Source organism: Bombina bombina, chromosome 1 (genome assembly GCF_027579735.1).
Source record: "Bombina bombina isolate aBomBom1 chromosome 1, aBomBom1.pri, whole genome shotgun sequence".
Classification (NCBI taxonomy): Eukaryota; Metazoa; Chordata; class Amphibia; order Anura; family Bombinatoridae; genus Bombina; species Bombina bombina.
The window spans coordinates 146,617,112-146,630,109 of NC_069499.1; the positions used below are offsets into that span (position 1 = coordinate 146,617,112).

At 36.5% G+C, this 12,998-nt stretch overlaps 1 long non-coding RNA gene across 1 annotated transcript in view; it reads right to left on the reverse strand.

Moving 5' to 3' along the window:
- Positions 1 to 2,478: 2,478 nt before the first annotated feature.
- The window catches only part of LOC128636512 (uncharacterized), a 75,001-nt gene continuing 64,481 nt past the window's right edge, over positions 2,479 to 12,998 (reverse strand). The window contains exon 4 of the long non-coding RNA XR_008398703.1: positions 2,479 to 2,554. This is a non-coding gene — a long non-coding RNA (uncharacterized LOC128636512). The remainder of the gene's footprint in view (positions 2,555 to 12,998) is intronic.

The following is a 12,998-nucleotide window of genomic DNA, read 5'->3' on the forward strand; positions in this document are numbered from 1 at the left end:
CTTCAAAGAGCTTCTGGCTGGTACAAGCCATGACTTCCCCAATGTAATAAAGTTGCACAGAAAACATGTACAACCCTAATAGTGATAACAACAACTAAGCCTAATTACAATCAGCCCTAAATGTCACCTGTCACTCACAACCCTGACAACTGAGAATAAATTAAACCTGAGGAAAAAGTGCTTGTTCAATATGTCAGTGTCACTCAGGGTGCAGTCTCTTTTACCTCACTATCACCAAGATTACAAGTTGTGCGCTAAACCTGGTGCATAAATAACGCAAACAAATTAGTGATACCGCACTTTCCATAGCGCTGCCATTACAAGTTACAGAAAAACCTTCTTGTGTTGTGTGGTATGCGTTAAGCTCCATACAGCACAAAAGCCAAAGCCATCACCTGCGATTGCGGAATGGCGATTGCTATAATGCAATCTCCATTGATGTCTATGGGGAAAAGAAAGTTATGTAAAAACCTAACACCCTAACATAATCCCATAATCTAAATACCCCTAATCCGCTGCCCCCGACATCGCCGACACTAAATAAACATATTAACCCCTAAACCACTGCCCCCCACATCACAACTACTATAAAAAAGCATTTAACCCCTAAACTTCTGCCCCCCCCCACACCGCAACTACTATAATAAAGCTATTAACCCCTAAACTGCTGGCCCCCACATTGCAACTACTATAATAAAGTTATTAACCCCTAAATCACTAGCCCCCCACATCGCTAATACTAAACTAAACCTAAAAAAAACCTAAACCGCTGCCAACCCACCCCACTTCTTCCAGGGCGGCACCATCTTCTATCTTCTTCCAGGAGGTGGGGAGCAGTCTTTGGCGATGCACGGATCCGGAGCGCTGGACCTCATCTAGAGTGCTGGTCCTATTCAGTGACAGTGGTCTTCAGCGACTTGGATCCTCTTCATGCGATCATCTGTCGCACACTGAAAATTTAATGCAAGGTACCCCTTTTATATTGGGGTACCGTTGCATTCCTATTGGCTGAAAAATTCATATCAGCCAATAGGATGAGAGCTGTTTTAATAGGAATGCAAGGGTACCCCAATATAAAAGGGGTACCTTGCATTTATTCTTCAGTGTGCGGCAGATGATCGCATGAAGAGAATCCATGTCACTGAAGACCCCCGCCATAATTTTAGTCTGTTTTTTTGGTAATGTTAGTTGTTTGTTTTTTTTCATAATTTAGTGGGGTTTTTTTTGGTAATGATATTTTTTTAATATATTTTCTCAATGTTAGGATTTTATAATTTTGTCACTTTTTTTTTCCCCCTTAATTTTAGTTTTTAAAATAATAATGTTAGGTTTTTGTATAGTTTAAGCTTAGGTTTTTTTATTTCACAGGTAAGTTTTTATTTATTTTATGGTAGTTATATTGTAAGTTTAATTTAAAATTAGAGGGTGTTAGGTTTAGGGGTTAATAGTTTAATTTAGTGTTATGCGATGTGGGGGGCTGGTGGTTTAGGGGTTAATAGGTTTAGTTTAGAAGTGGCAATGTGGGGGGCTGGCAGTTTAGGGGTTAATATATTTATTTAGTGTTGGCAATGTAGGGAGTCGGTGGTTTAGGGGTTAAAACTTTAATTTAGTGTTGGCGATGTGGATGGGTGTCAGATTAGGGGTTTAATAAGTTTAATAAAGTATTTGTGATGTGAGGGGTGGCGGTTTAGGGGTTAATAGGTAGTTTATGGGTGTTAGTGTACTTTGTAACTTTTTTGTTATGAGTTTTGTGAAACTACTGGTCTCTGATCGCGGAATGGATCATGGCGGTATAAACTATAACGCTAGCGTAATAGCCTGACCGAACAACTTGTAATATGGGAGACCAGAAAATTCCACACTCAAAATCCATTTTTTAGTGCGGAATGGAAAGTTGCAGTATAGGCTAAAACGATAGCGGTATAGCTGTACCGCCGCAACTTGTAATACGGGAGACCTGCAATTGCGCTCCAAAAGGCCAATTTTTCAGCGATATAGCCGTACCGCAAAACATTTAATCTTGCCGTATGTCTAAATAGAGAAAAATATCTTTTAGCATATTTGTCTGATCCTGCTGTGACAGACAGTCTAGCCCAAAAGTACCCATTTTGAACATTCCCTGCCGGGTATATCTCTTCATTTCCTTTTTTCTTAATCAACTATTTGCTACCAAAACCACAACCCACAACAATTAAGAGATGCAGACCAAGTCTCCCATGAATATTCTATATTAAAACAATATCCTCTTATGCAAACCTCACACTTCAAGATACCGCTTTATTGAAAATCACCTTCACATGACTTCCTTACTGCAAGATATCCCCCTTATTTTAGAACCCTATATGTAAATTCCACTCCCCATCTGAATCTCCCCAACACCTAAAACCTAACACCAAATCAAACCTCTCAAGAAAATAACTACGGTATCTTAAAAAATAAATAATATTTAAAGCCATTGACCTCTTGCCTTAAGATCTTGATGAGTGATTGTCTTTTTTCAGCATGTTTCACCAAGCAGCAATTGGTTCGTTTCATCTTTATTCCACTCTGTGTTCTGTTGAAAAAAAAATACTTCTATATTATTTATACAACAAAAGAGGTCATAATCTGATTAACTGATTAGGATGACAGATGTCTTTCCTTCTTTAAAAATTGAGCACCCTGTCTTTGCTGTTGGTTTAATCACTTTAATTAACTTTAGAGGGTTGGATGTGGCCCACAGGTCATAGTTTTGTTGGCCCTACTCTAAACAAATCATAAAGGTTGAGACTGCTGTCATATTATGGTGAGCTATAAGCAAGCAACATACCTGGTTTAATCACTGCTTAGAACTTGCTTCAACTTTTTTCTTCATATTTTAATAATCATTTGTATTCATGAGTCCTACGTTTTCAATAGTAATACGTTTTATGATTCAATATCACTTTGTTTATGGTGAGTTGTCTTTTTATTAAGTTAGGTGACATCTCTTTTGGAGATCCTTACAAACCATTATAATTGAAGCAGATATCAAGCACTTTACTGATATTACTCTTGATGATCAAGTGATATGATGAATAAAAGATGAGAATAATAAACAGTGATACACCAATGTTATCTCATTTTAACATTTAAAATACATTATGAATGTTTTATATATCTATTTTATATACCTATTTGATTCTATTGTACATGTAAAAGCAATTAATCTCACAAAATACATCTACTTTAAGTTTTTCATGTTTAAGAAGATATTTTTCATGTAAAATTATGTAAATTCCACTGCCCATTAAATGATTGCTTCAAAGCTCCAATAAAGAAACAAGTATGCACAATTGACCATATTATTTATCATCCTTACTTCTTGAGGTCTTCAGCTCCATCTCTCTTGCTAATAAATGTGCACACTACTGCGCATGCAAGATATGCCAATGAAACACATAGCAACCATTAATCGGTGTACTCGCATAGGCCCTGATGATCGAAAGTACTACGAGGGGGCGAAATATTCAAAGGGATCCGGCCGCCATGATGAAGGAGCCTGTTGAAATATTCCAAACTCTCGACATAGCGGCATTGCTTGGGGATTCTGGCTATAGATAGCAGCCAGCATTGCGGATCTTATTGGCAATGTATAGTAAAGGAATCCCTTAAATAGAACTGCTGTGCTTAACCACTAATCCTAATACCCCTAAACCAAAGTACCCCACTCTCACAAACTAACACTACACTAATAAAAATCTAAACTGCTACATACCCACAGCAAGTCGCTAACTATAAACCTCTATGCCGCCCCATACCCACTGCAAGTCTCTAACTATAAACCCCTATGCCACCATATACCCACTGCAATAAACTATTAACCCCTATGTCTCTAACTATAAACCCCTATGCCACCATATACCTACCGCAATAAACTAACTATAAACCCCATTGTCTCTAACTATAAACCCCTATGCCAAAACATACTTACCCCAATTATCTAACTATTAACCCCTATGCTGCCACAAACCCACCGCAAGTATCTAACTATTGACCCCTATGCCACCATATACCCACTGCAAGTATCAAACTATTAACCCCTATGCTGCCACATACCCACCACAAGTATATAACTATTAACCCCTTTGCCACCATATACCCCAAACATAAACTAACCTAACACCTAACCCCACTCGAAATTAAACCCCCTAAGATAACAAAAAATAAAAATCAGACAGCCAGATTAGAGTTTTTAGCGCTATAGGGAAATTAACGACTACCACAAAAGTGGAGGTATTTAACCTCCCTATAGCACTGCTATTACAAGTTTACAAAAAGCAGGCTTGATATGGTGGTGTTGAGCTCCATGCTTCACCCAAATACAAGCGCTGCTTTGACGTGCTCATGCACGATTTCCCTCAAGGAAACAAAAGCTCCATTACCCAGCCTCATTAATGTCTATGGGGAAAGAAAAAGTTATGTTTAAACCTAACACCCTAACATCAAAACCGTCTAAACACCTCTAATCTGCTGCCCCTACCATCCCCACAACCTACATAAAACTATTAACCCCTAATCTGCCGATCCCGATATAGCCGCCACCTAAATTCACTTATTAACCCCTAATCTGCCGTCCTTAACATTGCCACCCCCTACATTACAGTTATTAACCCCTAATCTGCCGTCTCCAATAAATAACCCTAAACCTCTGACCTTCAATATCACTAGCACTAAATACATATATTAACCCCTAAACCGAACCCTAACCCTAACATAACCCTAACCCTAATGTAACCCTAACCCTAACACCCCCTAAATTAAATATAATTAAAATTTAAATAAAACTTTAAATTATTACATAAATAATACCTATTTAAAACTAAATACAAACGTACCTGTAAAATAAAACCTAAGCTAGCTACAAAATAACTAATAGTTATATTGAAGCTAGCTTAGGTTTTATTTTTGTTTCACAGGTAAGTTTGTATGTAGTTTAACTAGGTAGACTAATTAGTAAATAGTGATTAACTATTTAATAACTACCTAACTAAAATAAATACAAATACCTGTAAAATAAAACCTAACCTGCCTTACACTAAAACCTAACATTACAATAAAATAAATTAAATTAATCAAATACAATTATCTAAATTACAAACAAAATAAACACTAAATTACACAAAATAAAAAACCAAATTATCAAAAATCAAAACGAATTACTCTAATAGCCGTATAAAAAAAAAAAAAAAAACCCAAAATAAAAAATCCCCTAGCCTACACTAAACTGCCAATGACCCTTAAAAGGGCCTTTTGCAGGGCATTGCCCCAAAGAAATCAGCTGTTTTACCTGTAAAAAAAAATACAAACAACCCCCCAACAGTTAAACCCATCACCCACCCAACCAGACCCCAAAATAAAAACCTATCTAAATAAACATAAGCTAACCATTGCCCTGAAAAGGATGGGTATTGCCCTTAAATATATAGGGCATATGACTCTTTTACTGCCCAAACCCTAAGCTAAAAATAAAACCCACCCAATAAACCCTTAAAAAACCTAGCACTAACCCCCGACAATCGAAGACCGGACATCCATCCTCATCCAGGTGGCAGAAGTCTTCATCCAAGTGGGCCAAAGTCCTCATCAAAGCCGGCAGAAGTCTTCATCCAGATAGCATCTTCTATCTTCATCCATCCGGCGTGGAGCAGGTCCATCTTCAAGACTTCCGCGCGGAGCATCTTCTTATTCCGATGGTCAACATAGAATAAAGTTTCCCTTTAAGGTACGTCATCCAAGATGGCGTCCCTCACATTCCGATTGGCTGATAGAATTATATCAGCCAATAGGAATTAAAGGGGAAAAAATCCTATTGGCTGTTGCAATCAGCCAATAGGATTGAGCTTTCATCCTATTGGCTGATCCAATCAGCCAAAAGAATGCAAGCTCAATCCTATTGACTGATTGGATCAGCCAATAGGATGAAAGCTCAATCCTATTGACTGATTGCAACAGCCAATAGGAATTTTTCCCCTTTAATTCCTATTGGTTGAGAGAATTATATCAGCCAATTGGAATGTAAGGGACGCCATCTTCGATGAAGTACCTTAAAGGGAAACTTCATTCTATGTAGATTATAGGAAGAAGAGTATGCTCTGCGCCGGATGTCTTGAAGATGGACCCGCTCCGCGCCGGAAGGATGAAGATAGAAGATGCCGTCTGCATGAAGACTTCTGCCGGCTTCAATGAGGACTTCTGCCGCTTGGATGAGGATGGATGTCTGGTTTTTGAAAACTGTAATTGGATCATCAGGGGTTAGTTTTATTGTAATTTAGATAATTGTATTTGATTAATTTAATTTATTTCATTTTATTGTAATGTGAGGCAGGTTAGGTTTTATTGTAGAGGTAAATTAGTATGTATTTTAACTAGGTAGCTAGTAAATAGTTAATAACTATTTACTAACTAGTCTACCTAGTTAAAATAAATACAAACTTACCTGTGAAATAAAAATAAAACCTAAGATAGCTACAATATTATAACTATTAGTTATTTTGTAGCGAGCTTAGGTTTTATTTTATAGGTAAGTATTTATTTTTAAATATGAATTATTTAGGTAATAATTGTAAGTTTTATTTAGATTTATTTTAATTCTATTTAAGTTAGGGGGTGTTAGGCTTAGGGTTACGTTAGGGTTAGGGTTATGCTTAGGGTTAGGGTTACGTAAGGGTTAGGTTTAGGGGTTAATATATTTATGTAGTGATGTGGGAGGCCAGAGGTTTACAGGTTAATAGTGTATTATAGTATATTTCGTTGTGGGGGGTTTGCGGTTTAGTGGTTAATAGGTTTATTATTGCGGCGGTGTGGGCAGACGGCAGATTAGGGGTTAATAATATTTTAATAGTGTTTGCGATGTGGGAGGGCGGCGGTTTAGGGGTTAATAATTTTATTATAGGGGCAAGGATGTCGGGAAGTGGTGGAATAGGGGTTAATATTTCTTTAAAGTGGCGGCGATATTGGGAGCACTAGATTAGGGGTTAATACATTTATTATAGTGTTTTACGATGATGCGGGAGGGCCTCGGTTTAGGGGTTAATAGGAAGTTTATGGGTGTAAGTGCACTTTGTGACAGTTTAGTTATGATTTTTACGTTACAGCTTTGTAAAATAAAACTCATAACTACTGACTTTAGATGGCGGTACGGACCTTGTCATTTTAGGCTGTACCGCTCACTTTTTGACCTCACCGCAAAACTCGTAATACCGGCGCTATGGGAGTCCCATTTAAAAGGGATTTTTCTTAAAGTGCAGTACTGAAATTGCGTGACGGCCAAAAAGGTGTACGGTACACCTATTCTGACAAGACTAATAGCGGCGTTAGTGAAAAAGCATCGTTAAGAAGCATAACATCTGCAAGACATCCGGCGCGGAGCATCCTCTTCAATCGAAGTCTTCTTCCAGAATCAGGGCTCCTTTAAGTGACGTCATCCAAGTTGGCGTCCCTTGAATTCCGATCTGCTGATAGAATTCTATCTAAGGATCTCCGCGCCCGATGTCTTGAAGATGGATGAAGATAGAAGATGCTGTCTGGATGAAAACTGAAGGACTGCCTGTCTGGAGGACCACTTCTGCCGGGTTGGATGAAGACTTCTCCCGGCTTCGTTGAGGATGGATGTCCGGTCTTCAAAACTGTAAGTGGATCTTCAGGGGTTAGTGTTAGATTTTTTAAGGGTTTATTGGGTGGGTTTTATTTTTAGATTAGGGTTTGGGCACTTGAAAAAGAGCTAAATACCCTTTAAAGGGCAATGCCCATCCAAATGCCCTTTTCAGGGCAATGGGGAGCTTAGGTTTTGTTTTAGTTAGGATTTTATTTGAGGGGTTGGTTGTGTGGGTGGTGGCTTTTACTGGTGGGGGGTGTTTGTATTTTTTTTTTACAGTTTAAAGAGCCGATTTCTTTGGGGCAATGCCCCGCAAAAGGCTCTTTTAAAGGCTATTGGTAGTTTAGTTTAGGCTGGGTTTTTTTTATTCTGGGGGGCTTTTTGATTTTTATAGGGCTATTAGATTAGGTGTAATTAGTTTAAATATCTGATAATTTCTTTTTTTATTTTGTGTAATTTAGTATTTGTTTGTTTTGTAATTTAGTTAATTGTATTTAATAAATGTAATTTATTTAATTGTAGTGTAAGGTTAGATTTTAGTGTAACTCAGGTTAGGTTTTATTTTACAGGTAAATTTGTATTTATTTTAGCTAGGTAGTTAGTAAATATTGAATAACTATTTACTAACTAGTCTACCTAGTTAAAATAAATACAAACTTGCCTGTGAAATAAAAATAAAACTTAGGCTAGATACAATGTAACTATTAGTGGGTTTATTTTACAGGTAAGTATTTAGTTTTAAATAGGAATTATTTAGTTATTAATACTAGGTTTTATTTAGATTTATTTTAATTATATTAAAGTTAGAGGGTGTTAGGGTTAGATTTAGGGTTAGGTTTAGGGGTTAATATGTTTATTATAGTGGCGACGATGTCCAGAGCTGCAGATTAGGGGTTAATAAATGTAGGTAGGTGGCGGTGATGTTAGGGGTGGCAGATTAGGGGTTAATAATATTTAACTAGAGTTTGAGATGCGGGAGTGCAGTGGTTTAGGGGTTAATATGTTTATTCTAGGTTAATAAAAATGTTTTCGTGTTTGCGATGCGGGAGGGCCTCGGTTTAGGGATTAATAGGTAGTTTATGGGTGTTAGTGTACTTTTTAGCACTTTAGTTATGAGTTTTATGCTACAGCATTGTAACGTAAAACTCATAACTACTGACTTTAGATTGCATTACGAATCTTGCGGGATAGACTGTACCGCTCACTTTTTGGCCTCCCAGAAAAAGCTTGTAATATCAGCGCTATGGAAGTCCCATTGAAAAAAGACTTTACGCAAATTGCGTAAGTTAATTTGCGTTTCAGCCAAAAAAGTGTGCAGAAAAGCTTTTTTGACAAGACTCGTAATAGCAGCGGTAGTGAAAAAGCAGCGTTATAACCCATAACGCTGCTTTTTCATTCATAACGCAAAACTGGTAATCTAGCCGAAGGTTTTTTATTTTTACTTTAATTTTCTAGCCTATGTTTTTTTAGTTCAATTTTTTTCCTTTTGAGGGGTTACAAATAATGTAGATTTGGGTTTTGTAATATTTTTTCTTTTGCAAAAGAGCTGATCATTTTTGGAAAATTAAGTGCTATTGTAATTTTATTTAGTGTTAAGGTGTTTTTTTTATTGTTAGGTATAATGCTTTTTTTATCTTGGATTCTGTAGTTTTTTGTGTGTAACTTAGATTATTTTTATATTTTGTAACTTAGTGGGGTTAGTTAAGACTTGGGGGGTTAGGCGTTAGTGTAGTTCTAGTTTGCATTGGGAGGTGGCGGTTTAGGCATTAATCTCCTAGCCACCAATAACTGTATGGGAGTTGATAGGCAATTATTGTTAGTATTTATTAGGCCTTTATCTCTTAACCACCCCCATACCTGTATGGGTGTTGATTAGGTGATTATTGTTATTTAGTATTTAGTAAGCCTTAATCTCCTAACCACCCCCCATACCTGTATGTAGGTGATTATTGTTAGTTAGTATTTAGTAGGCCAAAAATAATGATATAGCTGCACCATCAACTGTATTTAAAACATCATAGTTTTATTGACCCATGTCCTTATTCATGTCTAATATAAAACTTTAAAAACAAACCTTATATAGGCTGAAGCTCCACCCACCACACCTGTTTTCACTTGTGTTAACTTAACACTGAATTTTCTTGTACTTAATGCCATCTAGTGGTCAATTTTTACATTTCTTGTTATACATTCATCATAACCTTAAACAAAGGACATATAGATAAGTTAGTTAAATACATTTCTTCATATCTTTGTACGTTATACATCAAGTTATTGAACCCAGTACACATATCTGTTAAATATATGATTATTGTCATTGATTGTTAAATAACCAAATTTTACCTTAAAAAAAAAGATAAAAAAAAAAAAGTAGGCATTAATCTCCTAAAACCCCATATCTGTGTGGGGGTTGATTAGGCGATAACTGTTTTATAGTATTTAGTAGGCCTTAAAGGGACATGAAACCCCCCATGGTGAGCCAATTACAATAGATATATATATGCAGCCACCGATCGGCAGCTAAAACCTAGTTTATTTGCTGCTCCTGAGCTTAACTAGATAAACCTTTCAGCAAAAGATAACAAGTTAAATTAAATAATATAAGTAAATTGGAAAGCTGTTTAAAATTGTATGCTCTGTCTAAATCATGAAAGTCTAATTATGACTTTACTGCCCCTTTAATCTCCTAACCACCCCCTATACCTGTATGGGGGTTGATTAGGTGGTTATTGTTAGTATTTACTAGGCCTTAATCTACTAACCACCCCCCATACCTGTATGGGGGTTGATTAGGTGATTATTGTTAGTATTTAATAGGCCTTAATCTCCTAACCACCCCCATACCTGTATGGTGGTTGATTAGGTGATTATTGTTAGTATTTGATTGTCCTTAATCTCCTAACCACTAGCCCCTACCTGTATAAGGGTTTATTAGGTGATTATTGTTAGTTAGTATTTAGTAAGCCATCATCTCCTAACCACCCCCATACCTGTATGAGGGTTGATTAGGTGATTATTGATGGTTACCATTTTGTTAGGCCTTAATCTCCTAACCACTCTTCATCTGTTTGGGGGTTGATTAGGTGATTATGTTAGGGCAGCTTAGGGATTATTATTGCATTTATCTACAATTTTAAAAATATATTTGTATTTACAATAATAAATGCATCATGCAAGAATATCTACATTTAAATGTATATATCCAATACTTAAACTAATATGCATTATACATGAACATGCATTTTATTTCAAAGATTGTAGATATAATGTAACCAGGCCTTGCATTGATATTCACTATTTAAATTTATGAACGTATATTGCATAACGGTTTAAAGGGACAGTCTACACTAAAATTATTATTGTTTAGAAAGATAGATAACTCCCTTACTACCCATTCCCCAGCTTTGCACAACCAACATTTTTATATTAATATACTTTATAACATTTAAACCTCTAAATGTTTGCCTGTTTCTAAACCACTAAAGACATATGTTAATAGTAGTCAGTAGCATTAAATTATATTTTTACATAACATGCATGCAGTTATGTATAACTTTAATGTTAATTATACTGTTTTAATTAAAAATAATAAACACAAAAAGCAAACTTAATTACATTTACATTTATATGCAAATGTTTAAACATTATGCATTCTACATATCAATGCATTATTTTAAATATTGAATATTTATGTGTAGTTTAGACATAACGTCAGTGTAGGCGGTATTAGGGACTTAGCTGGGCATCCAAGGGGTGTGTATCTTAGGCATGACGTAGGTGTAGGCGGTCATGTAAAATTAGGTGGGTGGTGCAGGGGGGAGTGTAGGTCAGCTGTAACATAGGTATAGGCGGTCGATGGGAGGTAGCAAGGTGGAGTAGGGGGAGTGCAGCTTAGAAGTGACGTAGTTATAGGCATTATGGGGGAGTTAGCCGGGAGTGCTAGTGGATGTAGCCTGTGCATTGGACACATAGACACAAGATCGATATGTTCGAAGCAGCAAAGTGCAGGTTACAAGGAGTGTAGTGGCCATGTTTGTCTCGCTATCTATTATCTGTTGAGTATACATCACCTGAGTTTGTTTGTGTAGGTGTAGTAAAACAGGTTTCCACAGCAATATTTGAAGTGTGCCTACACAGAAACTAATTTTAGTTTCAGTGAGTGCACTTTCTGCGCCATGTAATCCCACTTCAAATAGGGCCTCCCCCTGCCACTGCAAAATGCCGATGAGCAGCGATGTTGTTAATGTCGGTGGTGAAGTCACGCTCCCATTGACTTCTATGGCAAAGACATCGCTGCTTGCTAGCATTGCTCGGGTACGCCTGTTTTCTTTTAATATCTCAACAGACAATCGGACTTAATGCAAGTTTAAATTTAAATAAATTCAATTAAATTGTGTTTTTATAAATATATATAAATAAGAACCAAAATGATACATTTCATATTAAAGGGACACTGTACATTTTCTCTTATATTTATGAAAGTGTAGCATTTAAACATTCAGGCATATGTTTGCTTAAAATAAATGCTGTTTAAATTAAAAGGGGCAGTAAATCCAGAGTTAAATTTAAATTGATTGGATAGAGCATGAAGTTATAAACATCTCTCCAATTTTCTTCTATTATCAATTTTACTTAGTTCTCTTGATATACTTGTAAAAGATTAATCCTAGGTGAGTACCTTTAAACAGCCTTTAAGCATGTGTGTGCCTTTAAACAGCTGGCAGCAGTGTTTGCAACAATATTTACATCAATGTTATACATTGTTGTAATCACTACTGCCATAAACTGCAAAAGACGTTACCTAAGCTGCAATCAGCCTTTATAGGTTTACTCGTTAACAAAGGATACCAAGAGAACAAAGAACATTTGATAATAAAAGTAAATTGGAAAGTTGTTTAAATTGCATGCTCTATCTGAAACATAAATGCTTAATTTTTACTTTATTGTCGCTTTAAATTTGAACTAACATACAACTATCTGTTGTGCACTTCCTACAAATGCTTAATTAACATTAGTTAGCAGGAAGTACCTATCACCCAATGAATATTAACATGAAGTATCTATCAGCCAATGAACATTAGTTAGCAGGAAGTGTCTATCACCCAATAATTATTAACAGGAAGTATCTATCAGCCAATGAGCATTAGTTAGCAGGAAGTAACTATCAACCAATGCACATTAGCAGGAAGTATCTATCAGCCAATGAGCATTAGTTAGCAGGAAGTAACTTTCATCCAATAAACAATACCAGGAAATACCTATCAGCCAATGAGCATTAATAGGAAGTTTCCCGCTCGCACTGACTGACTCTGTGAGCAGCGTCCTCACACTGGCAGGCCCCGACCCTGCCAAAAATGGCTTGCGTCAAGGAGGAGTTTGCACT